Source organism: Engraulis encrasicolus, chromosome 11 (assembly GCF_034702125.1).
Source record: "Engraulis encrasicolus isolate BLACKSEA-1 chromosome 11, IST_EnEncr_1.0, whole genome shotgun sequence".
In the NCBI taxonomy this organism is placed as follows: Eukaryota; Metazoa; Chordata; class Actinopteri; order Clupeiformes; family Engraulidae; genus Engraulis; species Engraulis encrasicolus.
In genome coordinates, this window is record NC_085867.1 from 54,698,663 (window position 1) to 54,718,662 (window position 20,000).

The 20,000-nt window shown below is 49.5% G+C and overlaps 1 protein-coding gene across 1 annotated transcript in view; it reads right to left on the bottom strand.

Annotated features, from left to right (window-relative positions):
• Positions 1–20,000, bottom strand: part of mcc (MCC regulator of WNT signaling pathway) — a 185,073-nt gene that overhangs the window by 96,712 nt on the left and 68,361 nt on the right. The window lies entirely within an intron of this gene.

Genomic DNA, 20,000 nt, shown 5'->3' on the forward strand with positions numbered 1-20,000 from the left:
AATAATAATACAATATACATGAATATAGCCCAAGTTTGATTTGGTAGGAGTCAACCTAAGTTAACCTAATACTGATGGGAATACGAGATATTGCGAAATACACAGTCACAATAACCGTCTCGCAAACATTACACACACACACGTACACGCACATGCACACACACGCGCACACACACGCACACGCGCTCACGCACGCACACACACCGAGAAAGGCAATCTAATCTGATTCCGAACAGACTGATGATTGCATTAGTAATAGTGAATTTTTTGCCCGTAGCCAACAGTGTGTGAGTGAAATTCCGTGCAGCCCAATCAGATTGGGTGTAAATCAAGTGTTGTGATTGGTCAGCTCTCCCCCCAGACATCAGCCTTTTGATTAGTCGTCAGTCAGGCTGCACAAACAGGAGACTGGCAGAAAGAATAGTTCTTGCAGCTCCCTTCAAAATAATATGCTTTTTCTCAGAAAACCGACAACAAATAATCCATTGCTATTTCATAACCACAGAAGATGAAGCGGAATCGAACACAGACAGCCATTGTACACGCTGAACTTTCTCACAGACCTTGCGTGGGAGAAAGTATCGCGGAGGGGGAAAAAAACAACAATAGCGATTGTTCAATGATGGATATTCTTTCATGTACAGTAAGCGTGAGAGTGTGTGTGTTGAAAAGATACGCAATGGTTGCCGAGATATGCATTTTAAGGTCTTTTGTATTGTAGATGAGCATTCCACTAGCCTGCATCTGCATCTTGCCTCAGGAAGGTGTGTGTGACATTACTTCATCAAATCAGACAGTCTGCTTCCCAGGGTTACAGACACCACTGCTCATATGGCAAAGAAGATGGGAGAATGGAAAAAAAAGAATAGAAAAAGGGAAAAAGAAGACGAGAGGATTAAAGATGACATCTGAGAACCAGTCATTACCCTTTACTCATAACTGTTCTGGGAACATCATCAATAAAAGCTAAAAAAAAAAATGGTTTCGCTCACATTACAGAGCATCCCAAGGTCCTACTTACAAAAACATCAGTTGTTCCTCTTTGCATACAAAACAAGGTCAACAGAGTCTTGTCGCATGCACACCCTCCTAAAAGCTAGCCGACGGACCAATGGACCGACCAAGAAAGAGGCATTCTGACTCATTGTATCCAACTCAATATCAGCTGTCCCTCTCTACAAAAACAATCATCTTGATATAAATTCCGTATGAATATATTTAGGATTTCTATACTTCCTTCCTGCCTAAATAAATTGGACTTAGTTATAGGTGCTTCCCTGTATGACGGTAAACTACTGTAGGCAGGCGATGGCCAGTCTTGCCATGAAGTCTAGACATGGTGATTCCATGTCCCGGTCAGTCTCCATAAAGCCCAATCATCATTGGTCAGAAGGCTTACTGGATCTGCTTCCATATTGACTCATACAGCAAGGCTCCAACCAATGCCAAGGAGAAAGGAGGGTAGGAGAGAGAGAGAGAGAGAGAGAGAGAGAGAGAGAGAGAGAGAGAGAGAGAGAGAGAGAGAGAGAGAGAGAGAGAGAGGGAGAGAGGGAGAGAGAGGGAGGAAGGAGAGAGGAAGGGTTGGGGTGATGGGGAAGGCGAGAGGATGAGAGGGAGTGGTGGAGGGAAGGAGTAAGAAACGGGCTTCCTGGAATGACCTTAGGAGATTGGTATGTGCTCCCGAGGCCGAGGTTCAGGCACTCAGAGTGACAACTCAGAAAATGGTTCAAACAGACAAGTTTCACAGGCAAAGAGCAAGTGACACGGAGAAAGAGAAAGGGCTAAGTTGGGAAGAGAAAGAACGAGGGAGAGAAAATAAAGAGAGAAAGACAGTCAGAAGCAGAAGGCGGTAAAGGAGTTATAGGAGCTGTACTGGCCACAGCTGACAGAACAATAATCCATGCACGTGTACAATAACCTTTCCTACAACTGTGCACACAGTGCTGAGATAACATTTCAACACGCCTTGTATCGAACAACACCAACAGTAACGGCCGTCTATAAAAAGGTCTAACCGGCCTCACTGACAACAATGCCCACAGCCTCCTCCAAGAGCGCACACACACATGCAGACACACACACAGGAGGGCACGTGCGTCATTGATCGCAGAATGAGCGAGTCACAGAGGCGCTCCCGCAAAAAGAGGCCGTAACCTCTGATATTCAAGTCCTCTTGTCAGTCTGAGCAGAGATCACGAGAGGGAAGGAGAAGGAATTTAATTAAAGGTGGTATGGTGGTCTTAGGGAGGCTGGTGGATGGTGGTTGAGGTGATATGGGAGTGAATGTTCCTTGTGAGCGCAAGAGCACCACGTTCTAGTTTCGCTACCGGAGAGAGGAGGCCGACGCGGGTGACTTGAGATGAAGCCTACCGTCGATAAAGAGGCTTTGTTTTTCCAACTCACCCATTACGGCCCCTGGACCAGTAGCCGAGTTCTCAAGTGAGCCGTAAGCGAGTGAGATCCGTAGCCCCACGTGAACGTCTTAAAGGGGAGCACACAAAAGGCAAGTTGCCGCAGAGAATCAAGACTCCCAGAACCCCTAATAGAGCAAAGGTCAAGGAGGTCAAAAGGTTCCTTCAGGCCGCCCCTTCTCCCATCACCCACCATGCCCCCACCTCCAAAAAACAAACACGTCTGTGTGTGGAGATCAAGAGGTGAGAGGGGGCCCTGTTGGCATGTGGGCATGTGCCTGAGGCTGACACGGCTAATAGAGACACAATGAGTCCCCTCAACTACCTTCACAAGGGCCCCTCAGGGGCCGCTTTAAAGGACAAAGAGGGCCCTGCAAGAACTTTCAGGTCACTAGTGGAATAGAACAGGGACCCTACAAAGGGATTATGTGCAGGAGAGCTTCAGGGAAAGCTGTGACAAATTGGCTACAATTGGCCGTTTGCCAGTAGCGAGTGCCATGGTTGCGAGGCGAGTCTTTCCTGCCTGCCCTAGCTTGGCTTTCACTATGAGGCCGTGGTAGTGCTGCTACTGGAGTGCTATTGGCACACAGCAGAGTAATTTATTGCAGTCTATGAAAACGTGGCTCCAGGGAACTTGTGTGGCCAGCACGGTCATGCTATAAGGTAAGGGGAGAGGAGGGGGTGGGGAGTCGAGAGGAGGGATGGAGATGATGGGTGGTGAGTTGTGTATACATGTGTGTGTCTGAGAGAGAGAGACGGTGAGTGATAGCGTGTGTGTGTGTGTGTGTGTGTGTGTGTGTGTGTGTGTGTGTGTGTGTGTGTGTGTGTGTGTGTGTGCGTGCGTGCGTGCGTGCGTGCGTGTGTGTGTGTGTGCACACTTGTATGCGTATGTGCATGCATGTGCGTTGACTGTGGCTTTTGGCACTCAAACAATACCTCAAATCATGAGGGGAAAAAATGATTGAAAAAAAACCTCACAGAATTCCCCCTTCAACATAATAGAAACCATCCAGAGAGGAATGTGTCCTTAAATGGACCCCAGGCAATCAAAAGCCGTTCCCAGTGTCATGCATCACTCAGCGACTTGTGACAACTTGTGGTTTGGCAAAGAGTTATTAAGAACTCCAGTTGAGTTCGACCTTCAGCCTAGTGCGAGAGTTTAAAGGTCACCGGGGTTTTGGCTTTCACTTTTTTTTTGATTGCCCAGATTTCATAACCCACAATGGCAGTCAACTGTGTCAGGGCACAGGATGGGTGGGATGGTTCATTGTTTTGGGGGCTGTGAAACGGAGGGCTACTACAGTACCCTGCAGAGTCCCAGCTCTGCCACCCACAAAGAAGGCTGTATGAACAGATGACAGGACAGAAAAGATGGATGGCTTTCATTATTTCATCACTCTTCTCTGGGAGGGGGAAAGGACTTGTTTTGTCAAATAGATTTGGGATGAATGTATCATGGGACAAATCCAGGCACACGGATACGTTCTGTATTCAATCAAGTGCTGTTTAATAGCCACCTACAAACACACACATAAACACAAACAGCCACATGCACTTGCACAGCAAGTCAAATATCACAAAACACACACAGCCATACCATACAACACACAAGCACAGACACAGACACAGACACACATACAGAAACACACACACACACACACACACACACACACACACACACACACACACACACACACACACACACACACACACACACACACAGAGAAACAGACACAGACACACACACACACACACACACAACCAGACCTCCCTCCAGGGGACCATCTTTCCATCAAATATAAGCATACAGCACTGACAGCCATGAGGGTTGGCATGGTTACTGAGGAGACTTGGTCCCAGAGACATATGTAGCGATCTCCCCAATGCCAAACAGCCCAGCAAAATCAATTCCCTCTGATTATGGGAGCATACGATTACTACCCTGCCTCTCCCTCACACAGATACACACACACACACACACACACACACACACACACACACACACACACACACACACACACACACACACACACACACACACACACACACACACACACACACACACACACACACAAATATAAAATGTTGTTACGCATGCACATTACACAAACCTACACACAGCCACACAAATATGTACTGTACGTACAAGCCAAAACAAGCCATACAGTGCCCTCCATAATTATTGGCACCCCTGGTTGAGATGTGTTAAAAGCCTTAAAATAAATTCAGTGTTTATTGCAGAAGAATACTGTCACACTGAAAATTGTAGGAAAATGTAGCCTTCAACTCAAATGAATTATAAGAAAATAAAAAAATCCCTGACTAAAAAATAATTATTTTTCATTAAATCACCTGTTCCACAATTATTGGCACCCTTAACAGTTCCCAGGAAATAAATATAATTGAAGCATTTCTGTCATTTCTACAGTAGTTTACAAAGTTTACCAGAGTATGTAGGAACATTTAATTAGTAATTCATCACTTCCTGCTTCCCTGGGGTATAAATATGACGTGACACGAGGCCATTTCTCTTATCCACTCTTAAACATGGGAAAGACAAAGGAACACAGCATACAAGTGAGGCAGATGTGCGTCGACCTTCACAGGTCAGGCAGAGGCTACAAGAAGATTGCCACTCAACTGCAGCTGCCCATATCCACTGTGAGAGGAATAATTAAGAAGTTCAAAACAACTGGAACAAAACAACTGGAACAAGCCTGGACGAGGACCCGAATTTATTTTGCCACCACGCACAGTGAGGAGGATGGTAAGAGAAATCAAAAGATCTCCAAAGCTCACTGTTACAGAATTACAACAAATGGTAGCATCCTGGGGTCACAAAGTCTCCAAATCAACCATCAGGCGCTGTCTACACGCCAACAACCTGTTTGGGAGGCATGCACGGAGAAAACCTTTCCTCACTCACAATCATAAACGCAAACGTCTGGAGTTCGCCAAGCGGTATTGGGGCTTCAACTGGGACCGTGTGCTTTGGTCAGATGAGACCAAGATTGAGCTTTTTGGCAACAAACACTCTAAGTGGGTCTGGCGTGCCACGAAAGATGCGCATGCTGAAAAGCACCTCATACCCACTGTGAAGTATGGGGGTGGGTCAGTGATGCTGTGGGGCTGTTTCTCTTCCAAAGGCCCTGAGAACCTTGTTAGGGTGCATGGCATCATGAATGCTTTGAAATACCAGGACATTTTAAATCAAAATCTGTTGCCCTCTGCCCGAAAGCTGAAGATGGGTCGTCACTGGGTCTTTCAGCAAGACAATTACCCTAAACATATGGCCAAATCTACACAGAAATGGTTCACCAGACACAAAATCAAGCTCCTCCCATGGCCATCTCAGTCCCCAGACCTCAACCCCATTGAGAACCTGTGGGGTGAGCTGAAGAGGAGAGTACAGAGTAGAGGACCCAGGTCTCTGGATGATTTAGAGAGATTCTGCAAAGAGGAATGGCTGAAGATCCCTCTTTCTGTCTTTTCCCATCTTGTGAAACATTATAGGAGAAGATTAGGTGCTGTTTTGTTGGCAAAAGAGGGTTGTACAAAATATTAACACCAGGGGTGCTAATAATTGTGACACACATTATTTGATGTCAAATAATTATTTCTTTATGTGGGATTTTTTCCCCACTGAATAAATGCACTTGTATTGAAGGTTGGATTTTTCTCTTTTTTTCCATTAAAGTCCCATATTGTTTAGAAAAATAAATAAATAATTGGAAGCTAAAAAACACATCTCAACCAGGGGTGCCAATAATTATGGAGGGCACTGTATATGCACTCACATACAGATGAGGAGAAAATCACCAAACCACAAACTACCTCTGTACAGCATTTCAGATTTGTATTCTTGTCCATCTTCCACTCATTGTAATGAATGAATGAATGAATGAATGAATGATAAATAGTAAACTAATACATCTAAAACCCTTTGAAGACAGGACAGCTAACTCAAGCATTTCCTGCAGATAGTTGGTCAAATATGGAAGGCAGAAGGGCACGCACGCACGCACACACACACGCTCTGTATATCTGCACACAAACAACTTAACTTCCCCACATGCAGTCTTGTTTTAGACACACAAAATACAAACACATACACGTATAGAAGCACACACCGATGCCCAAAATCCTGGCCCATTCCTCCCCCTTGACTCTCAGACAGGACCTGGCAGGTTGGGGGTTGGTTGCTTGTTTGTGCCAGAGAAGAAACACCTCCAAAAGCCCAGAGATGATCTCATGGATGAGAGGAGGAGGAGGATGATGTAATGGTGAGAGCATGCGTCTGATTGGACACCCGCCCTGTCCGAGGCGACAGATGGGCCTCAGCGCTGGGGGGTGAAGGGGGGGTGAGGATGGGAGAGCAGTGCTCTGAGTGTGAGGTCATGCTCCATGGAACCCTTTTTTATCTCTCTTCCAGGACCTTCAAATAGCTCAAGAACACCCGCAGGGTTCTAACTTTGGGAACACAGAACCGACGACTTTTTCTCTCTCTTCCAGGACCTTGCAATGATTCCAGAACACCTGCAGGGTTCTAACTTTTGGAACATCACTGATTCTTTATCTATCTTCCAAGACCTTCAAATGGTGCCAGAATCCTGCAGGGTTCCAACTCTGGGACCAAAGAATCGACCCCTGCTGCGATTTGCTGAAGTTGAGACCATTGCGTGGGCTGGTCCATCTCTTTTTATCTGCTCTGCTGTGTCTATCTGTCCTGTCCTGTGATATAAAACACTACACTGAAGCCATATTCAGCCATATCGAGCAACTAGCTTGTACTACCTAGTTGGCCTATTTATAACAGAGTGGCCACATCTTCTGTATGCTGTGCAAGTTCTGGCATATGGAAGTCAGCATGTGCTCTTGGGCTGAACTGAGCTGAACTGAACATTGCTATGTTATGCTTCGCTATGCTATGCTCAAGTGGCATGTATTAAGACATGCTATGCCGCTCATATTGAATCCATGCGGCTAAAAAAATGAATTCAGTACGATTCAATTGCCAAGACCTGCTGTGTCTGGAATAGCCAGTTCAAACAGACTCCAAAGAGTAAGTCGATCCCTGCAGACATAGACTTCTTTTCATTTGGAGCTTCTTTCCACATCAATGAGCCCTCCGGAGAGGTGAATTTTTATTAACTCATCTTTTAAGCCTGTCTTCTCAGTTTTTATATAACAGTGTGCTGAGCAACTCCCAGATTTGAGCTTCAAAAACAACAAAAAAGAGAAAGGCTGACATGGAGTTTCTCCTGTTTTTCATAATACCGTATGCTGTGCTATTCTATTCTGTGCAACAGTTTGTGCTCTATGCTGTGCCTGTGTGAGCCATGTCAAGTCATTTTATCCTATTGAACCAAAAGGCAGCAACTGCATATTATGTCAAATTGAGTTAGGACTGAAAATTGTTATTTTGCGCTATGTTAAGAAACATGTACAGTAGTGATGCCATGTAATGGTGTAGGAAAGTAAGGTATTTTTTGTTATGTCTGCACTTAATCTAAAGGTTTGTCCAGTCCTATTTTTAAGCCATACTATTATGTTCTATCTTATGTTACACTAGCCAATTCAATGCTTTACACTAGTACAGTGGTCTCCAATTAACTTTTCCCAAGGGCCAAATAATGTAGAGAAAGCGAGGCCGCGGGCCAGACCACCCCCCCCCCCAAAAAAAAATAAAAATACTAATAATAAATAATAATTAAAAAAAAACACAAATAATAGAAACACTGTTGAAATATTAAAATATTAGTATTAGCTGTTGCAATATAGTGCCAGGGAGGAATGTAAATAAAGACCAACTGTGGACAGGTTAACGAGAGAGAGAGAGAGAGAGAGAGAGAGAGAGAGAGAGAGAGAGAGAGAGAGAGAGAGAGCACGTTCAACTGCTGAATGCATGTTCAACTGCTGAACGTGCTCTCCAGCAGAGCCACTTCAGTCACGGCACGGAGGGAGGGAGGGGGAGAGAGATTTAGGCTACATGACAAGACCTAAAACAAATATAGGTCAATGTGCGCTAAAAACCCAATTCGATCGAGGAACAAAAGTCATTTCCATAGCGATTAAATCTCATTGAACTCGTGCGCTGCATCTCACCTCTGCCTGAACAGAAAAGACGCAAGCCCATGCAACAGGTGGCACCCAGGCAGATGAAATAGTTAGTTTCCAGGAATGCTCGTCTATATATTTCTTTATTGCGGTCGTTTTCGAAAATCATATTAGTTTTCCTCCAACGCATTCCCGATGTATCATGCATTCTCTGCTCAACTGATCTCGCATAACCAAACTACGGGGGAAAAATATCCTCCACATTTAGAATGGGCTAGCCTACTACAGTACGCCAGCTAAAATGCAAAAAGGGTGATATCACAAATACACAAAAATAGTGCAGGGGAGGAGAATCGTCCAGATTTAACAGAGGGCAGAGTGAGTGCTCTAACTGCATAACTGAGCGCTCAAGACTCTTCTGGTTGAACAAAGGGAAACACGCTCATGAGCACCGTGCACCGTCGGGGCTGTCGGGGAGATGAGGTGGGCCATAAGGAATATTAAACCCTATTCTGCCTAACTACTAGCCTACGTATGTTTCCTGGACATTTCTGAAATTCGGGTTAGGGTTAGGGTGGAGCAAGGTAGCCTACTGTTCTCAGATGCTCCCGTGGCGCTTTCAGATAGGCTAAATTAGAATGCGATAGGCTACAGTGCGATACAGAAATACAGATACAGTCAGCCAGACCTTGAATATTACGAGTGCAAGTGTAATGGAGCGCTGCTCCTTTAAGGGAAGTCTGACGCTGCGGCACACGTCACCCCGCCGCTCGTAGAGGCTTATGGGAAGTCTCTTCATAAACACTGCCAGTGGCTAGTATTCGGTAAGCCTGCAAAGCCCCCCCTTTGCGCGTTTCATCGCCACCGGCGAATGCTGTGGTTGCTTCTCCCCTCGCCGTCGAGAGGAGTGCGGTGTCCAGTTCAGATCTAGGAGATGGGGACCATTTCTTGTCCTCGTGAGTATGTGGACCATTTCTTGTCGCTGTTTATGTGCTAGCCAGCAGCTAGTGGCTAACTTCGCGTCTGCTGTTCTATAGGTTGTGATTCCAACTTGGCGTCTCTTACTTGGCTAGAGTGATCTCTTGCTTCTCCACTGGCAAGGACTTCGGTGGACAATGCCAACGGTTACCTTGCGCTTTTCCCGTCTCCTGCACGCCGGTATGTATTATAGTGGGTTAGCTTGTGCCTTTACCCAGCTCTGACTGTTTGTTTTCTTACCATGGTTGCTAACGACGGCCATTATTATGGTTTCAGCGTGTGGTCGCTACCGGCGCCTCGGCCGTGTACCTCTGTATTGACACTCCGACTGTGAGAATTGCGCTGCGCATCGGTGCACCCTCATCTCCGGGTAAGGTAACCTCTCGGCAGCAGAATCGTATGATAGTGGGTGTCCTGCTAGCTTGGCTAACGCTCTCCTCCTCCCTCGCAGGTTGTATCTGTGTGGCCGTGGTCAGACACACCACGCGTTTAGGTGCACGAGCGGCGACTTTTAGCCCCGGTTGTGTGGTGCCTCTGGACGCCGGGAACCCGTATCTCGGCTGCTGCTCCGGCCTCGGGAAATCGGACATTCGTGTGTGTGTGTGTGCGTTGGCGCGCTTTAGTTCAGTGTGTGTGTGTGTGTGTGTGTGGGCGCTCGGCTTGGTGTGAGCTGGTGTGTGAGCCATTCCACAGTGTGTGTGCGTGTGCGTAAGTTGGTACGTGTGAGTGTGTGTGTAGGTACCTAGGGGACTGCACTGAGCTGAGCCTCTGGGGTTTGGTTTACCTCCCTGTTTTGAGTTTCGTTTTCTTTCGTTTGCTGTGCCTAATTTCCTTTTTTTTCATTATTTCATTCAATTATCTAATTTCTTATTTAACTGCATGTGTTAATTGGATTTTGATTTATTTTGCATGGTTTGCTATGATTTCTTGTTGTTTCTGTTTGCCGTGAATTATTTCTGTTTGTTGTGAACTATTTCTTTACTTTTTCTTTTGTTAATCCTGAGGTGTGCCATTCGCCCTACTGTGTTAGCCGTGCCAGCCCCTAGTGGCAAAGCCTGACAACCTGAGTGTAAGTTCTAAGGCCTTGGGCCTACCAGGTGTGTTGTTTATTGTGAATTAAGGAACATACTTTGGGGCAGGTGTTTACAGATCCGCGGGTGTGGTGGCAGCACACCCACCCCTGCACTTTACTGTTAACGTGAACATACTTTGGGGCAAGTGTTTATCTATCTGCGGGTGATTGCGACAGCACACCCACCCCACTGCACTTTGTGAATTGTGAGTACCTTTTTATATTTTATTACAAAGAGTGAAAATATATTTTTATAACGCAAAGAATAATAAAGATTTGAATTATTCATTGTCACCACTGTCTCTGCCTCCATTGTGCACGAACTTGTGTTTGCCTGGTAATCTATTGTGCGGGTACATTGTGTGTTGGTCCGGGGTATCTGTAACTACCCCTAATTCATTTCCTCCGGGGGCCGGGCGTAGTCGAACTACTTCCTGTAACGGTCTCGCCCACTACATTTTGGCGTAGTCGGCAGGATTGGCATAGGAGCAGAGACACTGGTTTCATTTTTTTAGGTTTTTGTTTTGTCACTCTTTGTAATAGAAATTTGTCATATGGTCAATGGTTGAATGAGTGTATGTATGTGGTTGGTTGAAAGTGAGAGCACCACTGAATAAGCGCTGTGAGTTTGTGTTTTTCCTGTAGAAGCGGAGCAGCAGCCGAGGTTGGGAGACCGCCCCTCTCTCGGGATTTGGACCAGCCATCCCTGTGAGTTTTTGCATTTTCCAAATTTGTCTTGATCGGTTTCCGCAGCATGTCGCGGGACGCACAAGAGATTAGGGATGAGTTGGCTGAGGTAAGAGCCGAGAATGAGCGCTTAAAGGCCTCCCTCGCCCAGCGGGCCACAAGTACGAGCACACTAAATGGTAGCGCCCCGGCAGGGTCCGCTACAGAACGTTTGGTCTTTGTCCCAAGGGAAAAGAAGTGCCCATTGTTTAGGGGAAATGGGGGCATAAGTATCGAGGCGTGGAAGGAGGAGGCGGAGGCATGTATGCGGGCGCGCCATTTTTCTGCTGCCGAGAGAGCCTATTTTCTTTACGATCACTTGGATGCCGAGGCACGGGATGAGATCCGCTATAGGCCGAGAGAAGAAAAAGAAAACCCAGAGAAAATTTTTGAAATTTTACAAGAGCTTTACGGTTGCCCACAGTCATACGTGGCCTTGCAGGAGGCGTTCTTTTCGAGAAAACAGCAAGAGGGAGAGACACTGCTAGAGTTTTCAATCGCATTAATGACCCTTATTGATAAGGTTAGACGAAATGCGCCTGAGGGAATTCTTAACGCTGACGTTCTTCTGCGTGATCAGTTTGTGGAGCATGTTAACGAGGGCGCCTTGCGTCGTCACTTGAAGAGTTTCATTCGGACCACGCCGTTAGCCACTTTGATCGCGGTGCGTAAGGAAGCCATGCGTTGGGAACGGGAGGGCGCCGCCGAACCGCAGCGGCCGCGTAGCTTTTCCTTATCTTCACTCGATCGCTCCCTTGGGGTCCCTGGTACCTCTTGCGCCGTAAGCATGGATCCCCGTGGTGGGGCGCCGACCAGATCTGATATGGAGAAGTTGCAGGCTGACATGGCGAAGCTCATGGAAATGGTGCAAAATCAACAGGCTCAGTTGCAGCATCTTTCTCGGGGTGCGGCCACACAGGGGGAGCCACGGAGGCGAGGTCGGTCTCCTCGGGAGGGACCCCTTGCCTGCTGGCGCTGTCGTGCGATAGGCCATATTGCTGCGGATTGTGACGGAGAACGAGTGGTGGGGCCCCCACAAGCACCCTCCCGTAGAGGCTCCGGGTTTTCGGAGAACGGGCCCCTCCAACCGAACCAGCCCTCGGGAAACTGACGCCCACCGGACTGAGGAGTCACAGTCCGGGGGGGGCCTCTCTTGGCTCACGTAATGCCCTTGACCCTTCCAATGCCGCCGAGGCGTTACTTTCTAACTGTCCACATCTGCTCGTCCGGATGGGCGGGGTTCAGGTCCCCTGTCTCATTGACACTGGGTCTATGGTGTCCACCGTCACTGAAAGTTTCTTCGCTGCCAACTTCGAATCTTTGGGGCAGGAGCGTTTACGCTCATGTCACTGGCTGCAGCTCCGAGCGGCCAACGGCCTAGAGATTCCTTACTTGGGCTACTTGGAGCTGAATATTGAGCTTTGCGGGAAGAGTATGCCTGATTGCGGTGTTCTGGTCGTTCGCGACCCCCCAGGGGGCACGGCTTCCGTGGTCCCTGGGGTTCTTGGTATGAATGTTATCGGCAAGTGTTATAAGGAACTTTTTGGGCGGCACGGTCCCACGCTTTTCGATCTCCCATCAGTGTCAACTGCCCCTCGACCGGTGCTGAAAGCGCTGCAACACTGTCATCAGGCTGAAATCCGGCCCACCCCCGAGACCAGCGGCGCGGTGAATGTCCGGGGCCGTGCGCCATGGCGGGTTCCGGGGGGGACCATGAAGTTGATTCCTGCCACCTGCCCTGAGCAACATTCAGGGCTTGGAACCCTCTTTGAGCCGACGGACCGGGGGTTGCCCGGGGGGTTGCTGGTGTCCCCTGCCTTGGTGCAGGTGACCCGTGGCTTGGTGCAGATCCCTGTAGTTAACGTCGGTTGTACGGACGTCCTGCTGTACCCTCGTACTAGACTCGGACAGGTGAATGCTGTGTCGATCATCAGCTTGCCACGGGACGTGGTGGAGGTCCGTTCCGTGGCCGCCATTACTGACCCTCAGGCGCCTGCCCCGTCGCCTTTGGAGACACAAATCCGCGCAGTGGACTTGTTACCCCTGCCTGCCGAGGAACAGGCTGAGGTCCGGGCCCTGCTTCTGAGGTACTCTTCGGTCTTCTCCGCCCATGAGGGCGACTTGGGTTGCACTTCCCTAATCTCGCACGACATCCCGCTGTTGGATCCGACACCGGTCCGGCAGCGTTACCGGCGCATTGCCCCCTCCGACTACGAGGCCGTAAAAACCCATATCAACCAGCTCCTCCAGGCGAAGGTCATCAGAGAAAGCAGTAGTCCATTCGCGTCTCCCATTGTTCTAGTCCGGAAGAAGGATGGGAGCTTGCGACTCTGTGTCGACTATCGCCTGTTAAATGCCCGAACTCGGAAGGACGCCTTTCCGCTTCCTCGGATCGAGGAGACATTGGACATGTTGGCAGGTGCCCGCTGGTTTTCTACGATGGACTTAGCCAGTGGGTACAACCAAGTCCCCGTGACAGAAGGTGATCGGGCCAAAACGGCATTCTGTACCCCCTTCGGGTTGTTCGAATGGAACAGAATGCCTTTTGGCCTGTGCAATGCACCGGGTACATTTCAACGATTAATGCAACGTATGTTCGGCGACCAACAGTGTCATTCCGTTCTACTGTATCTTGACGACATCGTGATCTTCTCGTCCACCGTGGCGCAACATCTACAGCGCCTGGAGATGGTCTTGACCCGGTTGCAGTCGGAGGGGCTGAAGGCTAAATTAGGGAAGTGCGCGTTCTTTAAGCCGGAGGTTCAGTACTTGGGACATGTGATCTCCCAGCACGGGGTCTCTACCGACCCTGGCAAGGTGGAGGCAGTGGCCACATGGCGGCGACCTGCCAATGTGTCGGAGCTCCGATCATTCCTAGGCTTCGCCAGCTATTATCGACGATTCGTCGAAGGATTCGCAAAGCTGGCAGCGCCGTTGCATCGATTGGTGGCCACCTTGAACGGGAGCCGTTCCCGTCGGCCCTCGGGGCAGCAGTTTCTTGATGCATGGTCAGAGGATTGCGAAAGAAGTTTTGAGGAACTCAAGGGGAGGCTCGTGTCGGCGCCGGTTACTGGCGTACGCGGACTTTAGCCGCCCATTTATTCTTGAGGTCGACGCCAGCCATTGCGGGCTGGGCGCGGTCCTCTCGCAGGAGGTGGACGGCAAAGTCCGACCGGTGGCATACGCCAGTAGAACGTTAAGACCTACGGAGAAGAATATGAACAATTACAGTTCTATGAAGCTCGAGTTCCTCGCCCTAAAATGGGCCGTCACCGAGAAGTTTCGCGAATATCTCTTGGGCCAGAAGTGTGTCGTGTACACTGATAATAACCCCCTGAGTCACCTCACTACTTCCAAACTCGGGGCGGTCGAACACCGGTGGGCCGCACAGCTTGCATCATTTGATTTTGAATTAAAGTACCGCTCGGGTAAATCTAACGGTAATGCGGACGGCCTGTCGCAGCAGAATCAGCCAGACCAAGAAGACGTGAGTGACCTGGTTCCGGGTACAGCGGTCCCTAGATTGCTGCAACAGGTAGCGGCTCAGGGAGATGGCGGCACAGCCTCTCAGTCCAGTGTCTCGGGGTTGTTCCCCCACGCTTTGCCGGTTCTGCGCACTCTGCAAGCAAGCGACCCCGGTGGTCAGCTGCAACCGGCCGCTGTCCCGGGGGGTAGCATCACCGCCTCTCAGTTGGTTGTTTCGGTGCTGCCCTCCCACCCTTTGCCGGACCTGTGCGCTCTGCAAGAAGGAGACCCTGTTATCCAGCCGATTCTGGCCTTCTGGAAGGCGCGTCGGCGGCCTACTCGTGAGGAACGGGAAGCCCTGTCACCCTTGGCCTTGATCCTGTTGCGGCAGTGGAAACGGTTTGTGGAGAACGATGGAGTCCTTTACCGGAGAGTGCTACACCCCAGTGGCCGTGATGAGTGCCTCCAGCTGGTTTTGCCGGCTGCCCTGCAATCAGAGGTCCTAAACCAGCTCCACGAGCACCATGGCCACCAGGGGATTAATCGAACACTGGAGTTGGTTGGGCAACGGTGTTACTGGCCCCGCATGTTTGCGGAGGTGCGCCGATGGTGTGAAAAGTGCCTTAGGTGCCAAGAGTCTAAAGGGGAGCCTCCTCTAGCCGCCGCGCATATGGGCCACCTACTGGCATCTCGGCCCAACGAAGTGGTAGCTGTGGATTTCACGCTTTTGGAGCCCACGTCGGGGGGGGTGGAGAACGTTTTAGTCATCACGGACGTCTTCAGTAAGTATTCCATCGCCGTCCCCACCCGGGATCAGCGGGCCTCGACGGTCGCCCAGGTCTTGCTTGTGGAATGGTTCTACCGGTTCGGAATTCCTGGTCGGCTCCACTCCGACCAGGGGCGCTGTTTCGAGGGCACCCTGATTCAGCAGCTTTGCGGGCTGTACGGGGTCCAGAAGTCCCGAACCACCCCGTACCACCCGGCCGGGAACGGCCAATGTGAGCGATTTAACCGCACTCTACACAACCTCCTGCGTACTCTACCGGTCTCTCGGAAGCGCGACTGGGCAACTTGCCTGCCTCACGTAATCTTCTGTTATAATACCACCCCGCATCAAGCGACAGGAGAATCGCCACACTTCCTTATGTTCGGCCAAGAGCCACAGCTACCCGTAGACTTCCTCCTGGGCCGAGTTCGGCCACCGGTCCATGGTCGAGTGTGCGACTGGATACAGGAGCATCAGGCCCGGCTTCAAGTGGCATTTGATGGGGCTCGGGAGCGTTTGGCCGCAGCGGCGGAATATCGCAAGGACAGACACGATGCACGGGTGAAGACTGCTGTTTTAGAAGTAGGGCAACGGGTATACGTACGCAACCTCGGCGTGCGAGGTCGAAATAAAATCCAAGATGTGTGGAACTCCCAGGTACACATGGTGGTGCGTACCCCTTCGGAGACCGGAGCCGTGTACACGATCGCCCCCGTCAACGATCCAACGAAGCTGAAGCACGTTCACCGCAGCATGCTGAAAGGAGTGGTGGGCCCCCTGGCCCCCAACACCCCCCCGGGGTCGGGCCGACCAGGCGAACCTACCCCTGTCGACTCAGGGGAGCTATCGAGCGAAGAAGATATCCTTCTTGGGGAGCAGGTGGGCGATGCTGGCTTGGGTGTCCCAGCAGAGCCCCATGCACCCCAGGGTGGCACCTCAGGAGGAAACGAAGGGCAGCGTCGGACTTCGCAGGCTTCCCCCGGCAGTTCGGCCGCTCAGCCACCCGGTCGTGGCACTAGCAGCAGCGAGGTGCCCCCACGCCGGACTTTCCGGTCTAACGCGGGACAACACTCTAATCCCCATCGGCTACCTGGTGGGGCGACTTCAAACTCTTGATGGAATTTTGGATCTGGGAGTGGGGGGGAAAGCGTACCTGCATCGTCGGGCCGACGATTCAACATGTGGGGGGTAGATTGTAATGGAGCGCTGCTCCTTTAAGGGAAGTCTGACGCTGCGGCACACGTCACCACGCCGCTCGTAGAGGCTTATGGGAAGTCTCTTCATAAACACTGCCAGTGGCTAGTATTCGGTAAGCCTGCAAAGTCCCCCCTTTGCGCGTTTCATCGCCACCGGCGAATGCTGTGGTTGCTTCTCCCCTCGCCGTCGAGAGGAGTGCGGTGTCCAGTTCAGATCTAGGAGATGTGGACCATTTCTTGTCCTCGTGAGTATGTGGACCATTTCTTGTCGCTGTTTATGTGCTAGCCAGCAGCTAGTGGCTAACTTCGCGTCTGCTGTTCTATAGGTTGTGATTCCAACTTGGCGTCTCTTACTTGGCTAGAGTGATCTCTTGCTTCTCCACTGGCAAGGACTTCGGTGGACAATGCCAACGGTTACCTTGCGCTTTTCCCGTCTCCTGCACGCCGGTATGTATTATAGTGGGTTAGCTTGTGCCTTTACCCAGCTCTGACTGTTTGTTTTCTTACCATGGTTGCTAACGACGGCCATTATTATGGTTTCAGCGTGTGGTCGCTACCGGCGCCTCGGCCGTGTACCTCTGTATTGACACTCCGACTGTGAGAATTGCGCTGCGCATCGGTGCACCTTCCTCTCCGGGTAAGGTAACCTCTCGGCAGCAGAATCGTATGATAGTGGGTGTCCTGCTAGCTTGGCTAACGCTCTCCTCCTCCCTCGCAGGTTGTATCTGTGTGGCCGTGGTCAGACACACACCACGCGTTTAGGTGCACGAGCGGCGACTTTTAGCCCCGGTTGTGTGGTGCCTCTGGACGCCGGGAACCCGTATCTCGGCTGCTGCTCCGGCCTCGGGAAATCGGACATTCGTGTGTGTGTGTGTGCGTTGGCGCGCTTTAGTTCAGTGTGTGTGTGTGTGTGTGTGTGGGCGCTCGGCTTGGTGTGAGCTGGTGTGTGAGCCATTCCACAGTGTGTGTGCGTGTGCGTAAGTTGGTACGTGTGAGTGTGTGTGTAGGTACCTAGGGGACTGCACTGAGCTGAGCCTCTGGTTTTGGTTTACCTCCCTGTTTTGATTTTCGTTTTCTTTCGTTTGCTGTGCCTAATTTCCTTTTTTTTCATTATTTCATTCAATTATCTAATTTCTTATTTAACTGCATGTGTTAATTGGATTTTGATTTATTTTGCATGGTTTGCTATGATTTCTTGTTGTTTCTGTTTGCCGTGAATTATTTCTGTTTGTTGTGAACTATTTCTTTACTTTTTCTTTTGNTAATCCTGAGGTGTGCCATTCGCCCTACTGTGTTAGCCGTGCCAGCCCCTAGTGGCAAAGCCTGACAACCTGAGTGTAAGTTCTAAGGCCTTGGGCCTACCAGGTGTGTTGTTTATTGTGAATTAAGGAACATACTTTGGGGCAGGTGTTTACAGATCCGCGGGTGTGGTGGCAGCACACCCACCCCTGCACTTTACTGTTAACGTGAACATACTTTGGGGCAAGTGTTTATCTATCTGCGGGTGATTGCGACAGCACACCCACCCCACTGCACTTTGTGAATTGTGAGTACCTTTTTATATTTTATTACAAAGAGTGAAAATATATTTTTATAACGCAAAGAATAATAAAGATTTGAATTATTCATTGTCACCACTGTCTCTGCCTCCATTGTGCACGAACTTGTGTTTGCCTGGTAATCTATTGTGCGGGTACATTGTGTGTTGGTCCGGGGTATCTGTAACTACCCCTAATTCATTTCCTCCGGGGGCTCCACCCCCGGGGGTGGCGTAGTCGAACTACTTCCTGTAACGGTCTCGCCCACTACACAAGACAAAGCAAAACTGATATAACAAAAACATACAATAGAAGCAAAGGAGAATCGTTTACATTTGCAAACAGAAGAGACTTGAGAAAACTCTGCCGACTTAAATAACTGTGCGCTTCGCGCCTCATGACTCTCCAGGTTTAATAGAAAGGGGGCTCACCGCGGCGCGCAGGCTGCACCCAGCAACGTTGACCTTCAGGAATACTCAGCTAATCTTCTACCTGGCTCTATATTTCCAAGACATTTTAAAGGAACTGGTTTCGTTTTTGTCCTCCCTTCTTTTGGTAACGACTGTTCTCTGGAGCTTGAATTGCGTTAACGTCTCTACATGTACCTTGCATAAATTATACTTCCAAAATACGGGATAATTGTCATCCAAACTTCAAATAAATGTGAGTAATCAAAAGACAAATTGTATCTGGCCTCCTAAATACATAAAAATAGGGAAGGAGAGAACTGTCCTCGTTTTCAACCAGAAGAGAGGAGAGTGCTTCGATAACGCACAATTGCGAATGGTCTGATGTCCGAGGTAAACGCAATGATGAATAACGGCTTCTCTAGATGTCTAGGAGACAACAGATTGCACTTCACCATTTTCCCTCATTGTCAATGTCTGTCATGAGACTGTTATTATAAGATTTAACTGTTTGTGAATGCTTAGGAGAGATAACTGACGTTTTTGTGATCGAAAATCGCGCATGGCCACAAATAGGCGCATTTATGGTTTCATTTTTAAGGACCTCATGGCGGGCCAGAAATGTGCTGCCCGCGGGCCGCAGTTGGCCCGCGGGCCGTTGTTTGGAGACCAGTGCACTAGTACAATACTCTAGGATTACTCTGGGCCTACTCTGGGTCTCCACACCAGTTTGGAGCTTCGATACAGCTCTTCAGCGGGGGTGGTTGTAAGGTACGATTGCCGAACTGTGCTTCCGTGAGTAGCGATGTGATGTGGTGGTTCTGTGCAGTTGTGTTGGCAATGGTGGTCTGCTGTAGCCTGACAGGCCAGACCATTCATTTTGAATTGCTTCGTAATTCACGAATGGTCTGATTACACTCCTCTGGGGAGGGTTTAGTCGTCCACCAGACGGCCGGCCAATAAGTGAACGCACTTGGGCACATAACAACATACGTCATGATCGTCAACCGTCAGCGATTGGTCCACTCATTTCAAAGCACTCCTCCCACCCAAGTGCTCCAGGGCATCTAAGATCCAGACCAAAAATGAATTACGAAGCAATTAATATGGTCTGGTAAAACCAGGATAGGTCTGCTGTGCTGGTGCTGTGATGTGGGGTGGTTGAGGTGTGATAGTGATGGTGATTGTGTGGTGCTTGTGCAGTCTTCTGCTGTGCTGTGCTGTGGTGTAATGGTACAGTATGATGTGCTGGGGATTGTGCTTGGTGGTGGTTGTTAGAGGTGTCCACTCCAGGTTCAGAAAGAAAAAACAAAATTGATCTAACCAGCTCTGAATCAGTCGATGAGGACTGAAGACAGAGAGACCAGTTACTCAGTGAAGTCGC